Source organism: Schistocerca piceifrons, chromosome 4, assembly GCF_021461385.2.
Source record: "Schistocerca piceifrons isolate TAMUIC-IGC-003096 chromosome 4, iqSchPice1.1, whole genome shotgun sequence".
NCBI classification, from domain to species: domain Eukaryota; kingdom Metazoa; phylum Arthropoda; class Insecta; order Orthoptera; family Acrididae; genus Schistocerca; species Schistocerca piceifrons.
The window spans coordinates 48,355,410-48,367,729 of NC_060141.1; positions in this window are offsets into that span (position 1 = coordinate 48,355,410).

The following is a 12,320-nucleotide window of genomic DNA, read 5'->3' on the forward strand; positions in this document are numbered from 1 at the left end:
ACAGGTATTCAATTGAAACTTCTCACATCTTTATGATTATAGCGGATCTCCCTTCTACTTAAATTTAAACATCCTAGCCTTATTTATTAGCCTACTTAATCTATCTTGCTTCCTTAAGACAAAAACCAGAAAATCATGAATTTAAACTAAAATCTTAATTTGTGAGATCCAGAAGACTGTTTCTATTAAATTATTATGAAAAAGGAATCTAAATATAAATTTTTAAGTCTCTAGCTCTTTTCTGTTGCGCCAATGACTTTTACAGAAAAACGTCCAAATTTTGAAAATGGTTAAATTTATTGAACTGACATTCAACACATATTGATTTATTATTACTCCTGACATGCTAGAACCGTTTCACGTTGATTTTTAAAGTATTGCGCAACATTTATGACGTCAGAGCTAGTTACAGCGGACTGGCTGGCACACAATGGAAAGACTGATGTGAATTTATTACGGCGTGAGTAGGCTGCTTCCCTACAGTACGTCGGCCACACATAATGCCACCCCAAAACAGCAGGTAATCTCCACCTTGCTGCACTCGCTGGACAGTGAGTCTAAGGCGTTCAGCCTGACCCGGTTGCCTCCAAACACGTCTCCGACGATTGTCTGCTTGAAGGCATATGCGACACTCACCGGTGAAGAGAACGTGATGCCAGTGCTGAGCGGTAAAGTCGGCATGTTGCTGGGCCCATCTGTACCGTGCTGCATGGTGTCGTGGTTGCAAAGATGGACCTCGCCATGGACGTCGTGAGTGACGTTGAGCATCAAGCAGCCTATTGTGGACAGTTTCAGTCCTAACAAGACGTCCTGTGGTTATACTAAAAGCATTATTCAACATGGTGGCGTTGTTGTCAAGGTTCCTCCGAGCCATAATCCGTAGATAGCGGTCATCCACTGCAGTACTAGCCCTTGGGCGTATAAAGGCACATTTGCATGCCGAGCGTGAGTTTCCTCGGAAACGCGAGATATTAATTAAATAAATAATTAGTGACAAATAAATAAAGCCTATGGCACACAACTGCAGCGCTGTGTCGCTGATAAAACAAAAGTACATTTACGTTACTCGTATGTTTTATTAAAAAAAAAAAGGAAGAGCTCTCGTTGAAGTGGTGCGAGAAGCACGTATTTTAGTTTATTGTCTGGCACACCGCCATATTTCATGATATAGAAAATTACTGCGAGTTGCAACCATACTAGGCACTCGATTCTGTAAAGAATTTATATTTATAAAAGTAAGTAGGATTATGAACTGTAGGCTTATTCATTGAATATATCTGATTTAACTAACTGTGTAATTTTTTGTTTAGTAGACAATCACCTCTGTACGACGTTTTGGCATGGCTGGCAAATTATTGTAATATTGAGATTTAGTTTATGAGTCCGCACCTACCGCAGCAGTCTTTGGAATCGATTTAATTACGAAGTCCGATTATTTCAGTTTTATTTCACGGTCAAGTACGAGTAACATTGCCTTTACGAAAAAGCCATTGTCATGCGTCTGATACCGAATAATCAAAACCTGACGACTCATAGGAGAGCCAATCATACAGATAAAAATAATTAATATTATATTTTATTTTATTATATTTTATTAATTTTATATTGGCGCCTGCGTGTCGGACTTGTTATTTTGTCATTTGTTACATTGTTCTCTTTGTTTCATGTGAAAAATCAACCTTCTGGTCCTGGACTTGACTATATGAGAAATAAAAAAAAATCAGAAGATATTTGCCAATTATAAAATTTTGCGGGAAGACGCAAAGAAGCCTCCAGCAAAATAAGGTAAGACGCAGCATCTTTGCATTAGCAGGCTTGACCAGACGTATAATTCAGTGTATTAGCTTTTCAGTAAAATTCTGTAGTGTTTCTTTTCCGCATAACAGTTTCAGTGATAAATTCCATTCTCAGTATTTTTCCTTAAACACTAACGTATGCAACAATACCAATACACGAGTGTACAATATGGCCGACTTCTGTAGGATATCATGTAACATGGCCAGCAGCCATTACCAATAATCTCAAATTCAGTTTATATTTTTAAATTAACAGACAGCCATTGTTGCTACGACCGATTCATACTCAACTGTATTTTATTTTAAAATCAGTGTCAAATATTTTCTTGAAACATATATCACGTGTGGCATGGTAATAACTAGAAAACAATACGCAAAAATGGAACAGCAAAGACGTACTATTCAGACGCAATCCGACTCGGACGAGAGACAAATGTTAGAAAATGACTTTACGACAGCAACCGGTAGTGACGATTCATCAAACATTGACGCGAGTGTTGACGAAAATTTTGACAATAGGCCTTCCACCACAAAAATTTCAAAGTCTCAATCAGAGCCCATGTTAATGCATGACGTCACGTCTAATGACGCGGCGGGGGCAGAGACCTTGCAAACGGTAAACATTGCCGACATGTTACAAATGCTAATGAAGCAAAACGCCGAAAACATGGCAACCTTACAGATGCAAAATGAACAGTTAAAGACACAAAATGACGGAATCAAATCTGATCTCATAGCACTCAAGACAGCTAATGACACTTTATGTAAGCGTGTGGAACTTATAGACGCCACACTGACCAAACAGATGACTGAACTCAGTACGAAATTTTCCAAGCTTAATACGAGACAAGAAAAGACTACAAATGACGTAGCACTTTTACAGACACAATTAAAAAACCTTAATGTCACGTGTGAAGTTCTTACTGAACAAATTCAAACATATCCTTCAGTACACGACAACCTTGAAAAACGAATTACTGACGTGCAGAATAAATTTGACGATGTTGAACAACACCTGACTGACATCTTACAATCTGATGCCACAGCTCATTTTCAAAATATTAATAAAGAATTTCATGATTGGGTAGAGAACAAAGACAAACATTTTGATAGATGCATACGTGAAAATTTACCAACAATTGTGCACGACTCCGTAGCGGAATACATCACTAATAACAAACAGCTGATTAGTGACGCAGTACAATCCGTCACTGCACCCATGAGACAATTCACCGATCAACCACAGTCTGAATGTAACGAAAATATCAGTCAAAATGTACAGTTCAGAAATCAATATACATTCGAGTATGACGCACACATACCGCACACAACATACACACAAGAACAAAACACACCACGACAACAACACATACCACAACGTGCAAACACAAACACAAGGTATTATCATGGTAAACCACAGCAACATTATCGTAATTACTCGCCAGCTGAGCATTGCAGTAATTACAGTGGTACAAATCCATATCATAATGCAAAGGAAGAAGAAAGCTTAATGAAACACAGGCAATTTCAGATTTTTATCCCAGAAAAACGAACCATTCATCCGGTGATTTTTCTCAAATCTTTTAGTAACGCATTTCCACGCACTTGGAGTGACCGGAAAAAGATTTCATATATTGTCGGTTACATCCAAGGCGATGCAGCTGTCTGGGCATACAGTCAAGCTGACGTATGTACCACGTACAGTGAGTTTGAGCGTGCTTTTCTGAACAAATTCTGGTCGCAATCCGTCCAGGAGCGACTCAGAAGACAAATTTTAGAACCTGAAACTTTTAACAGTAAAAATGGTAACTTACGCAGATATTTTGAAAAATACTTGAACATGGGACATTTTTTAGACGAACCAGTCGCAACACGTGATATACTCCGAGCGTTGAAGGCCAAATTGCCTTTCAACATTAAGGAAAAACTCCTACATATCCCGGGTGACGATTCAGATTATTTTTTAACAGCTTTAGATTCGGTTGACATGTTACTTGAAGATCAGCGCTTCGCGCGGCAAAACAGCAGCCACAATGTTTACACTAGTGGTATGCAAAACATGCAGGCTTGCCAACACAATTCTGGCGCGCCCACAGTTGGATACGCGGTACAACAAAAACAGCAAACTCACATGCCGTCTCAGTACGGAAATCAAAATCAACACGCGTATTCCAATACAAACAATAGTTACAACAGTAATAACATTTCATGCGGCAATCCATACAAAAGGCACCGCGATAATAACTACAACGGTAACAACGGATACAAAGGTAATAACAAAAACACAAACAGAAATAGAAATAATAATAACTACGAGCCAAGACAGCATCAAGGTTGGACTCGTAACGATCAGTACTTTCATTCAAACTCTGCTTTACCACAGCAGCCACCAGGTCAAAATTGGAGCATACCTTACGACCGACAGGTAAGTTATAATGCGCAACAGCAACAACAACCGCAAAAGTTTGGAGATCATAATAGGCAATATCCGAATGTGAATATAATAGAAATGACACCTGATGCACAACCTCAATCTGTGTCAGTACCTAGTACAAATGCTAATCCAACAAACTAGAAACAGTCACTACTTTGCCCCAGGTCGTGGCTGAAGAATCCTTGGGGGGCGGCTTCAATGTTAATCAGTTATTTGACACCACACTTGAACAACAGAATAATGATATGCCGAGTAATTCTAAACAAAAACTACCTGTTTTATTTATAAGATACAACCACAATAACAATATATCAGATGAACTTTTACAAGACAGTACACAATGTCGTTTAAACACAAATGAAATTGTTTTAGCATCCACTACTGGTGTAGTAGGTGGGATTCCAACTACTATTATCCTAGATACAGGTGCAGCTGTGAGCGTTTTATCTTTTAATTTTTATAAAAAGATGTGTGAATTGGAACCTGTGCCTGAGTTTCCTGCCCAAAACTGTAAAATAACTACTGCACTAGGTAATAACTCTAAAGCATGACAAACACTGTACAGGGTACAAGGTTCAGTTAGTACTTGACAAAGACATTCAAGACATGCAAACACACTCATCTGACACAGAGCTAATGGACTTGAAAACATTGCTTGATCATAAGATAAGTGAAGCTACAGCTCTCAGTGTACATGAACGTATAAAACTACAGGAAGTGTTATCCAAATATTTACAAGTTTTTACCAAACGATTAGGTGTTATCAACACGTATGTGTACAAGATTGAAGTTAAGCCTCACAAGATCTTCTACCATAAGACATATAACGTACCGTTATCTCAACGACCTGCTGTGTGGTAAGAACTAAAACAAATTACAACATAGATTATAAGTAGTATAGAAATTTTCATTTCAGCGGTTCCAGTGACGCAGTTGAAGACAGAAGAACTTTTCTTTCAACGCCGCGGCACCACCGAGAAGACTGAATATTAAAGTAAAATTTATGATTACGTAGCAGTGAATGATATATAAATTTTTCACGGAACATTTGTGACTGTAGGTACCACTGACCTGGTATGACACCTGACGAACTGACAGACGTCATCTGTGAAGCGATCTTTTACTTTGAGAAATAGATTAGACGCACATCTCTCAACACGAAAAGCATCTGTCAGTAGTCAAGGCCACACAGACACTCTACACACACGCACAAAACGCGAGGAATCGAACATTTTCTCTCTCTTACTATTTTGAATATTTATTGAGTAGCGAAAACGCCTGGTCTTGCCTACTGATGTAATGAATGTTGTGTCTAACCTATCTTAATTTCAGATGACATCACAAAAAACATCGATAATATCCCAGCAAAACCGCTAAAGAGGATGTAAATATCTGCAATTCATGTAATCAAATGTGACACAATGTAATAACCTATAGCTATGTAATGATGATGTAAACATGTTTATGTGCAACTGTATTATGTTTATGCTAAGAAAATATGTGACGTGTGTATGTGTTATTACTTATGTTTTTTTTAAACTGATGTATAATGTAACTGTTACTGTGTGAAAATTTGAACGATAACGAGTGCCAAAATGTGAAAAACTTTTTAAAAAAAAAAAAAATGCGTAGTGAACCACTGTTCACGGACATTAACGTACATTACTAAGTCTGCAACTACGCAGAAACCTATGTGAAAGAAACTGTTAATGACATTCATGATGCATCGTACCTTTGTTAACGCGATGAACGATTTCTTCGATGAGTAACCACGAACATTTAGGTGAGCTATATTCAGCAAAAAACTGAAAATGTGAAGTGAATAATTCGTGCATCGTCTAGTGACATTACTACAGTACCCAACTTCAAGATGTTAACTGGATTAAATGGACACAAAGTGCCTGTCCAGAAAACAACACGACGGGTGGAAGAGTTTTGGTTGGAACTTCAGGGAATGAAATGTTCTCGAAATGTGACGGACACTCTTACCTGGACTGTCCAAGGATCGATGCCAGCTATGTGCCGTCCGAGGTTCTGCAACCAAGCTTCCACGGAATGTAAAAAAAAACGAACTGCACGTGGACCAATTACTCGACGGGTCACGTCTGATCTGTAATAAACAATGCTTTTTGTCACAACGAACTGCATCACAGCGACTATAATGGAAATAGGAAATGGACACGCTTATGTATTAATCACGTTGTTATACAACGATGTTACTGTGATCAAAAAACTTTACCACGACGATACTAACCTGTAAAAAATTATTGTGCAGCAGATGAATATGAACTGTGATAACGACACCATGTGTATAGGTCAACGCACCTGAAACAACAGAACATTTTTCGTTGAAGCATTTCATTGCAATGCTATGTAACTAAGAACATTCAACAATCTAAAGTTGTATTGTATTATAACAAATATTGTAATTTTAAAACTAAGTTACCTGTCATAGAATGTAGTCTTCATATGTAATCTTGGTGGAATATTTTCTTTGTGCAACGACTAAGAAATGCGCGCGCACACGAACAATATGAACTGCAATACTGTGCCGCGTGATCTAAATTTACGAAATAACGGCAGTGCCGTAGTTACACAGACGCTTCTGCGCATGCGCGCACTCTGTTTTGCCAACATAAGAACTTTTTCGGCGCACGCGCGTCATTCAAATTTTGTATATAATATACAGTATAATGTAAGTCATGTAAATAGTTGTAGATAACTTAGATTTTCTTGTGCCTTTAGGTGAATTGCTCGCCTGCAGGTGTGTCCTTTCGCCTCGCAATTCAGGGGCCAATATAAAGGCACATTTGCATGCCGAGCGTGAGTTTCCTCGGAAACGCGAGATATTAATTAAATAAATAATCAGTGACAAATAAATAAAGCCTATGGCACACAACTGCAGCGCTGTGTCGCTGATAAAACAAAAGTACATTTACGTTACTCGTATGTTTTATTAAAAAAAAAAAGGAAGAGCTCTCGTTGAAGTGGTGCGAGAAGCACGTATTTTAGTTTATTGTCTGGCACACCGCCATATTTCATGATATAGAAAATTACTGCGAGTTGCAACCATACTAGGCACTCGATTCTGTAAAGAATTTATATTTATAAAAGTAAGTAGGATTATGAACTGTAGGCTTATTCATTGAATATATCTGATTTAACTAACTGTGTAATTTTTTGTTTAGTAGACAATCACCTCTGTACGACGTTTTGGCATGGCTGGCAAATTATTGTAATATTGAGATTTAGTTTATGAGTCCGCACCTACCGCAGCAGTCTTTGGAATCGATTTAATTACGAAGTCCGATTATTTCAGTTTTATTTCACGGTCAAGTACGAGTAACATTGCCTTTACGAAAAAGCCATTGTCAAGCGTCTGATACCGAATAATCAAAACCTGACGACTCATAGGAGAGCCAATCATACAGATAAAAATAATTAATATTATATTTTATTTTATTATATTTTATTAATTTTATAGGCGTCCTGACCGAGACATGTCATCGACAGTTCCTGTCTCTCTGTACCTCCTCCATGTCCGAACAACGTCACTTTGGTTCACTCCGAGACGCCTGGACACTTCCCTTGTTGAGAGCCCTTCCTGGCACGGAGTAACAATGCGGACGCGATCGAACCCCGGTATTGAGCGTCTAGGCATGGTTGAACTACAGACAACACGAGCCGGGTGCCTCCTTCCTGGTGAAATGACTGGTTCGGCCCCTCCGTCTAATAGGCGCTGCTCATGCATGGTTGTTTACATCTTTGGGCGGGTTTAGTGACATCTCTGAACAGTCAAAGGAACTGTGTCTGTGGTACAACGTCCACAGTCAACGTCTGTCTTCAGGAGTTCTGGGAACCGGGGTGATGCAAAACTTTTTTTGAAGTGTGTATTTCACACTGAATTAAGTGGTAGCTCGTAACCACACATTCGCAGTAGAAACAGCTCATTCGCAGATCCGTGCTTAGTGTAATGGTTTTGCTACTATATCGCATACGTGTCGCAGTTAATAGTAATGCACACTGTTAAGCGTGTTACGCTACAATACGCGGAAGCTAAATGTTACGAAACGGTGCTCTAATGTTCTTTAGCGAAATACCTGGTAGAAATGCATTTCGGAGTAGCGACAGACGATTTGTTGAGGAAATAATTCGAAGTCTGTGACCTCGGTAATATCTAACAGGTGGAGGGACAAGCACGTTGAACAGGAGGAGACTGCTCAGTTGCAATTCTCTTTGCACGCAGCGTACACACGAGAGGTCTGCCCACTGGATTTCGTTTGTGCGCACAGCTCCTCTGGACGAGCGGAGAGACGGGTCGTAGACGTGGCAGGTTTTATAAAATAAATAAAATAAAATAAAATAAAATAAAATATTAATTATTTTTATCTGTCTGATTGGCTCTCCTATGAGTCGTCAGGTTTTGATTATTCGGTATCAGACGCTTGACAATGGCTTTTTCGTAAAGGCAATGTGACTCGTAGTTGACCGTGAAATAAAACTGAAATAATCGGACTTCGTAATTAAATCGTTTCCAAAGACTGCTGCGGTAGGTGCGGACTCATAATCTAAATCTCAATATTACAATAATTTGCCAGCCATGCCAAAACGTCGTACAGAGGTGATTGTCTACTAAACAAAAAATTACACAGTTAGTTAAATCAGATATATTCAATGAATAAGCCTACAGTTCATAATCCTACTTACTTTTATAAATATAAATTCTTTACAGAATCGAGTGCCTAGTATGGTTGCAATTTTCTATATCATGAAATATGGCGGTGTGCCAGACAATAAACTAAAATACGTGCTTCTCGCACCACTTCAACGAGAGCTCTTCCTTTTTTTTTTAATCAAACATACGACTAACGAAAATGTACTTTTGTTTTATCAGCGACACAGCGCTGCAGTTGTGTGCCATAGGCTTTATTTATTTGTCACTGATTATTTATTTAATTAATATCTCACGTTTCCGAGGAAACTCACGCTCGGCATGCAAATGTGCCTTTATATTGCCCCCTGAATTGCGAGGCGAAAGGACACACCTGCAGGCGAGCAATTCACCTAAAGGCACAAGAAAATCTAAGTTATCTACAACTATTTACATGACTTACATTATACTGTATATTATACACAAAATTTGAATGACGCGCGTGCGCCGAAAAAGTTCTTATGTTGGCAAAACAGAGTGCGCGCATGCGCAGAAGCGTCTGTGTAACTACGGCACTGCCGTTATTTCGTAAATTTAGATCACGCGGCACAGTATTGCAGTTCATATTGTTCGTGTGCGCGCGCATTTCTTAGTCGTTGCACAAAGAAAATATTCCACCAAGATTACATATGAAGACTACATTCTATGACAGGTAACTTAGTTTTAAAATTACAATATTTGTTATAATACAATACAACTTTAGATTGTTGAATGTTCTTAGTTACATAGCATTGCAATGAAATGCTTCAAAGAAAAATGTCCGTATTTTTCAGGTGCGTTGACCTATACACATGGTGTCGTTATCACAGTTCATATTCATCTGCTGCACAATAATTTTTTTTACAGGTTAGTATCGTCGTGGTAAAGTTTTTTTGATCACAGTAACATCGTTGTATAACAACGTGATTGATACATAAGCATGTCCATTTCCTATTTCCATTATAGTCGTTGTGATGCAGTTCGTTGTGACAAAAAGCATTGTTTATTACAGATCAGACGTGACCCGTCGAGTAATTAGTCCATATGCAGTTCGTTTTCGATATTCCGTGGAAGCTTGGTTGCAGAACCTCGGACGGCACATAGCTGGCGTCGATCCTTGGACAGTCCAGGTAAGCGTGTCCGTCACATTTCGAGAACATTTCATTCCCTGAAGTTCCAACCAAAATTCTTCCACCCGTCGTGTTGTTTTCTGGACAGGCACTTTGTGTCCATTTAATCCAGTTAACATCTTGAAGTTGGGTACTGTAGTAATGTCGCTAGACGATGCACGAATTATGCACTTCACATATTCAGTTTTTTTTTTAAATATAGCTCACCTAAATGTTCATCGCGTTAACAAAGGTACGATGCATCATGAATGTCATTAACAGTTTCTTTCACATAGGTTTCTGCGTAGTTGCAGACTTAGTAATGTACGTTAATGTCCGTGAATAGTGGTTCACTACGCAATTTTTTTTTTTTTTTTTTTTTTTTTTTTTAAAAGTTTTTCACATTTTGGCACTCGTTATCGTTCAAATTTTCACACAGTAACAGTTACATTATACATCAGTTTAAAAAAAAAATAAGTAATAATACATACACACGTCACATATTTTCTTAGCATAAACATAATACAGTTGCACATAAACATGTTTACATCATCATTACATAGCTATAGGTTATTACATTGTGTCATATTTGATTACATGAATTGCAGATATTTACATCCTCTTTAGCGGTTTTGCTGGGATATTATCGATGTTTTTTGTGATGTCATCTGAAATTAAGATAGGTTAGACACAACATTCATTACATCAGTAGGCAAGACCAGGCGTTTTCGCTACTCAATAAATATTCAAAATAGTAAGAGAGAGAAAATGTTCGATTCCTCGCGTTTTGTGCGTGTGTGTAGAGTGTCTGTGTGGCCTTGACTACTGATAGATGCTTTTCGTGTTGAGAGATGTGCGTCTAATCTATTTCTCAAAGTAAAAGATCGCTTCACAGATGACGTCTGTCAGTTCGTCAGGTGTCATACCAGGTCAGTGGTACCTACAGTCACAAATGTTCCGTGGAAAATTATCATGTCATTCACTGCTACGTAATCATAAATTTTACTTTAATATTCAGTCTTCTCGGTGGTGCCGCGGCGTTGAAAGAAAAGTTCTTCTGTCTTCAACTGCGTCACTGGAACCGCTGAAATGAAAATTTCTATACTACTTATAATCTATGTTGTAATTTGTTTTAGTTCTTGCCACACAGCAGGTCGTTGAGATAACGGTACGTTATATGTCTTATGGTAGAAGATCTTGTGAGGCTTAACTTCAATCTTGTACACATACGTGTTGATAACACCTAATCGTCTGGTAAAAACTTGTAAATATTTGGATAACATTTCCTGTAGTTTTATACGTTCATGTACACTGAGAGCTGTAGCTTCACTTATCTTATGATCAAGCAATGTTTTCAAGTCCATTAGCTCTCTGTCAGATGAGTGTGTTTGCATGTCTTGAATGCCTTTGTCAAGTACTAACTGTACCTTGTACCCTGTACAGTGTTTGTCATGCTTTAGAGTTCTCCTGTCCAAATCAATAATAATTACACTGCCTTTATCATTTAAAATACATTTACCTTTGGAGAAGTCTATAATGCAGTCCTTCTCGCTCATAATATCTATTCCTAATATGCAATTTGTCACAAGGTTTTGTACAACCAGGAATGGCCATTGTACGGTTCCATTACCTATTTTAACGTTTACAAAAACTTGCTTCGTAACCCTACATGACTTATTACCTAGTGCAGTAGTTATTTTACAGTTTTGGGCAGGAAACTCAGGCACAGGTTCCAATTCACACATCTTTTTATAAAAATTAAAAGATAAAACGCTCACAGCTGCACCTGTATCTAGGATAATAGTAGTTGGAATCCCACCTACTACACCAGTAGTGGATGCTAAAACAATTTCATTTGTGTTTAAACGACATTGTGTACTGTCTTGTAAAAGTTCATCTGATATATTGTTATTGTGGTTGTATCTTATAAATGAAACAGGTAGTTTTTGTTTAGAATTACTCGGCATATCGTTATTCTGTTGTTCAAGTGTGGTGTCAAATAACTGATTAACATTGAAGCCGCCCCCCAAGGATTCTTCAGCCACGACCTGGGGCAAAGTAGTGACTGTTTCTAGTTTGTTGGATTATCATTTGTACTAGGTACTGACACAGATTGAGGTTGTGCATCAGGTGTCATTTCTATTATATTCACATTCGGATATTGCCTATTATGATCTCCAAACTTTTGCGGTTGTTGTTGCTGTTGCGCATTATAACTTACCTGTCGGTCGTAAGGTATGCTCCAATTTTGACCTGGCGGCTGCTGTGGTAAAGCAGAGTTTGAATGAAAG